Source organism: Cupressus sempervirens, chromosome 2, assembly GCF_028749045.1.
Source record: "Cupressus sempervirens isolate cs-2001-9-10 chromosome 2, ASM2874904v1, whole genome shotgun sequence".
Lineage (NCBI taxonomy): Eukaryota > Viridiplantae > Streptophyta > Pinopsida > Cupressales > Cupressaceae > Cupressus > Cupressus sempervirens.
In genome coordinates this window covers 558,789,912-558,794,911 of record NC_143119.1, presented here as the reverse complement: position 1 = coordinate 558,794,911, position 5,000 = coordinate 558,789,912, and the positions used below count along the sequence as shown (strand labels likewise).

Here is a 5,000-nt window from a genome sequence, read left to right as displayed (position 1 = left end):
GGCCCAATCCAAAAGTTCCGGAGGTCATCTCCTGGAACTCTCAAGAACAAGGCCCATCTTACATGCAAACTCTGCTACTGTGCAAACATAGGTTGCAATTAAAGAGAAATTGCAAGGCCGTCACAATGGCCCAAGGCCAGTGCTCCGACTAAGTCAATTTTCTCTTGCAATCACCATGCCGCCGTTCACAGAGAGATCTCCCCATTCACTTGTGACACGACGCACAATCCAAGGGCTAGACGTGAGCTCACCCTTGAAAGGTCACTTTCCAAGGCATCCCCCGATGACACATTGGAACGACAACCGATGTCGAACCATTTCCCAATGTTGTGCTGATCGAGTTGGCACAGAGCCGCTAGACGAGGGCTCCCATTTTAGATCGAGTTTTAAAATCACCAAGAAGACGCGGTGAGGGCTGGCAACTGCTGCCAAACCTTTTTCCGAAATTGCGCTAGCTGAGTGACTAGAAAACATGCTTTACGCGATAGGCACGCAAAAAATTTTGCTAGAGCGCCAAGCACCCACCTCATGGCCAGAGACAAGGGCTCGCCATTAGATCAACTTCGAAATCGCTGAACAGACACGCTGTAGAATGGCAACCGCTGCCAAGTCTCTTCCGTAGTTGCGTCGGTCGAGTGATCGAAGAAGGTGATCTAAGAGAGGGTCCAAGCGTAGGCATTCATTGGGGGATTCGCGCCGATGGAATAAATTTATGCAATACCTGAGCAACACCGGACGGAGGTGCTAGACGAGGGCTCCCGTTTTAGATCAAGTTTTAAAATCACCGAGTAGACGCGGTGAGGGCTGGCAACCGCTGCCAAACCTTTTTCCGAAATTGCGCCATCTGAGTGACAAGAAAACATGATCTAAAGGAGAGTCCAGGAATAGCACCCTCGAGGGTGGGGTTCATGCCCCTCTAATTGATTCAACGTCGACGTCCACCGTTTTAAAATCTGACATATCCATCCGCCCTGACAGTGGCATTGAATCAATGAGGGGGGCATGGGAGAGGCTCGCGGCAACTACCTCTCCTGTTGTAGCCGCGATAGGCATGCAAAAAATTTTGCTAGAGTGCCAAGCACCCACCTCATGGCTAGAGACAAGGGCTCGCCATTAGATCAACTTCGAAATCGCTGAACAGACGCATTGTAGAATGGCAACTGCTACCAAGTCTCTTCCGTAGTTGCGTCGGTCGAGTGATCGAACAAGGTGATCTAAGAGAGGGTCCAAGCGTAGGTATTCGTTGGGGGATTCACGCTGATGGCATAAATTTATGCAATACCCAAGCAACACCGGACGAAGGTGCTAGACGAGGGCTCCCGTTTTAGATCGAGTTTTAAAATTACCAAGTAGACGCGGTGAGGGCTGGCAACTGCTGCCAAACCTTTTTTCGAAATTGCGGCAGCTGAGTGACAAGAAAACATGATCTAAAGGAGAGTCCAGGAATAGCACACTTGAGGGTGGGCTTCATGCCCCTCTAATTGATTCAACGTCGGCGTCCACCGTTTCAAAATCTGATATATCCATCCGCCCTGACAACGGCGTTGAATCAATGAGCTGGGCACGGGAGAGGCTCGCGGCAACCACCTCCCCCATTGTAGCCGCGATAGGCTCCCAAAAAATATTGCTAGAGTGCCAAGTACCCACCTCATGGATATCGACAAGGGCTCGCCATTAGATCAACTTCGAAATCGCAGAACGGACGTGGTGTAGAATGGCAACCGCTGCCAAGTCTCTTCCGTAATTGCATCGATCGAGTGATCGAAGAAGGTGATCTAAGAGAGGGTCCAAGCGTGTAGGCATTCGTTGGGGGATTCGCGCCGATGGCAAAAATTTGTGCAACACCCGAGCAACACCGGACGGAGGTGCAAGACGAGGGCTCCCATTTTAGATCAAGTTTTAAAATCACCGAGTAGACACGGTGAGGGGCTGGCAACTGCTGCCAAACCTTTTTCCAAAATTGCGCCAGCTGAGTGACAAGAATACATGATCTAAAGGAGAGTCCAGGAATAGCACCCTCGAGGGTGGGCTTCATGCCCCTCTAATTGATTCAACGTCAGCGTCCACCATTTTTCAAAATCCAACATATCCATCCGCCCTGACAGCGGCGTTGAATCAATGAGGGGGGCACGGGAGAGGCTCGCGTAAACCACCTCTCCCATTGTAGCTGCGATAGGCACGCAAAAAATTTTGCTAGAGCGCCAAGCACCCACCTCATGGCTAGAGACAAGGGCTCGCCATTAGATCAACTTCGAAATCGTTGAACAGACGCACTGTAGAATGGCAACCACTGCCAAGTCTCTTTCATAGTTGCGTCAGTCGAGTGATCAAAGAAGGTGATCTAAGAGAGGGTCCAAGCGTAGGAATTCGTTGGGGGATTCGCGTCGATGGCATAATTTTATGTAATACCCGAGCAACACCGGATGGAGGTGCTAGACGAGGGCTCTCATTTTAGATCGAGTTTTAAAATCACCAAGTAGACGCAGTGAGGGATGGCAACCACTGCCAAACCTTTTTCCGAAATGGCGCCAGCTGAGTGACAAGAAAACATGATCTAAAGGAGAGTCAAGGAATAGCACATTCGGGGTGGGCTTCATGCCCCTCTAATTGATTCAATGTCGGCGTCCACCATTTCAAAATTTGACATATCCATCTGCCTTGACACCGGCGTTGAATCAATGAGGGGGGCACGGGAGAGGCTCACAACAACCACCTCTCCTATATAAGCTATTAGTGCGAGGCTCGCTCTGCATTAGAAATTAGCGAACACAACGACATCCGCCTTAAAAATCCAAATCCTTTAAAATTCCTACCAAACAGCCATTTACGACCCAATTTTTTATGAGGTCGGCAGAGGAGCAAAAGATCGTCATCAGTTAGGAGATGTGAGTTCATGGAGCCGAGGGACTGAAATGGTCATCGAGCTCATCCGATCAACTGGATGAATTTCACCTTGAAGGGGCCCAATCCAAAAGTTTCGGAGGTCATCTCCTCGAACTCTCGAGAACAAGGCCCATCTTACATGCAAACTCTGCTACTGCGCAAACATAGGTTTCAATTAAAGAGAAATTGCGAGGCCGTCACAATGGCCCGGGCCAATGGCTCTGACTAAGTCAATTTTCTCTTGCAATCACCATGCCGCCATTCACAGAGAGATCTCCCCATTCACTTGTGACGCGATGCACAATCCAAGGTCTAGACATGAGACCTCCCTTGAAAGAAAGACCACTTTCCAAGGCATCTCCCGATGACACATTGGAACATCAACCACTGTCGAACCACTCCCAATGTTGTGCCGATCGAGTTGGCATAGAGGCGACCTTAGGGAGCTCCCGCATAGCAATCGGGATGTGCTTTCGTGCCCATCTCTCACAAAAACCAATGTTAGCTGTGGAAAAATTTGGAATACAAGGGCTCGCATCCATCGATATCGTCGGTACTGGGTCTATATATTCAAAGGCCACGGAGAGGTTCCGATAAGAGAAGCTCCCCTGCTCGCTCGCACAAACTTATCCCAAATTCTAGACACAAGCTCCCGCCCTTAGCATCGCTCTCCAGATCACCGCAATGACACATTGGAACGACAATTAGGGCTGCATTCCAAAACTGAGGATGGAATTTACCACCCGACTTGGGCCTGGTCCGTCGCTGAGGATGCTTCTACAGACTACAATTCGAGAGGCGCAGCCGTCGATTTTCATGCTGGGCTCTTCCCGGTTCACTCGCCGTTACTAGGGGAATCCTGGTAAGTTTCTTTTCCTCCACTTATTGATATGCTTAAACTCAGCAGGTACTCACGCCTGACTTGGGGACACGGTAGAGATGCAGCAATGCCCGCACTGCGGCGGGCCGCTGAGCCCAGAATAAAGTTCCTCACGAGGAATCATTCGATCGGCGCAAACCAACGCCGGCCTTTGCGAGCCATCGCTCGTCGTGACGGATCGACAGACCTCGTGCTCATTTTAACCGACCGCGCGCCACTTGCAGACACAGACGGCCATTTCCGCTCCTCGCCGGGGATGGCAAAATTTTGCAGTGCGACACCCAAGCAGACGTGCCCTTGGCTGAGGCCTCGGGCGCAACTTGCATTCAAAGACTTGATGATTCACGGGATTCTGCAATTCACACTAAGTATCGCATTTCGCTACATTCTTCATCGTGGCGAGAGCCGAGATATCCGTTGCCAAGAGTCATGATTTTGTTTTGTTTTTGCCTTTCGGCGACCCAAGCGCGCAAGGCGCTGGCTCGCACTTCATTCTTTGGATTTCTAAGGTGTGCGATGCACCCATGTGTTGTTGGGTGTTGACACATCCCGAACCTCGAGCACCCAATGGGTGCGACGAGGAATGCTATGGTGTGTCCCCGCCCCATCCCCTCGCAAAGGTGGGAGGCGACGCATGGGAGAGCTGTGTTAGCGGATCATGCGAGTGCACCCATCCTAAACACAGAACGCTCCAAGAGACAAGTCAACACACCTGGGCAAGGCAACGGGGGGTTGCGACAGTCCCGACTTGCCGCCGACGAAATGATGGATCCCTGGCATAGCGCCGTGCACACGATTGGACCGTGAAATCTCAACGGGGGACAAGGCCTAGACCCCCTCTAAACTGCAATCGAGCAGAGACCTCTCGCTCCGATGCGGATGTCATTCGAAGGCACCGATCCTAATCCAGATTGCATCTGAGTCTCTTCTTCACCTCGCGGGGAATCCACGCTTTCGATCACAGGCATTCGATGTGACCCTCGACCTCGACGGAACTAGACCCATAGCTTGGCCGTCCAGCACATCGCTGCAAGGCCGAGTGTTCGCACGTCGCCAAGATTTCAGGGGTGGGGAGGAGGCCAGCTCCATCCCCTACACAATTCAGGGTCTGGAACTGACAATGATCCTATCGCAGGTTCACCTACGGTAACCTTGTTACGACTTCTCCTTCCTCTAAATGATAAGGTTCAGTGAACTTCTCACGACGTCGCCGATAGGAACCGCCGTCGTCGCCACG

At 51.3% G+C, this 5,000-nt stretch overlaps 2 non-coding genes across 2 annotated transcripts in view; both read right to left on the bottom strand.

Moving 5' to 3' along the window:
• Positions 1-4,038: 4,038 nt before the first annotated feature.
• LOC149573926 (5.8S ribosomal RNA) lies at positions 4,039-4,192 on the bottom strand. Its single transcript, XR_016360428.1, has one exon. It is a non-coding gene; the product is annotated as a 5.8S ribosomal RNA (ribosomal RNA).
• Positions 4,193-4,881: 689 nt separating this feature from the next.
• Positions 4,882-5,000, bottom strand: part of LOC149573925 (18S ribosomal RNA) — a 1,811-nt gene continuing 1,692 nt past the window's right edge. Inside the window, exon 1 of the ribosomal RNA XR_016360600.1 lies at positions 4,882-5,000. This exon is cut by the window's right edge and continues 1,692 nt beyond it. This is a non-coding gene — a ribosomal RNA (18S ribosomal RNA).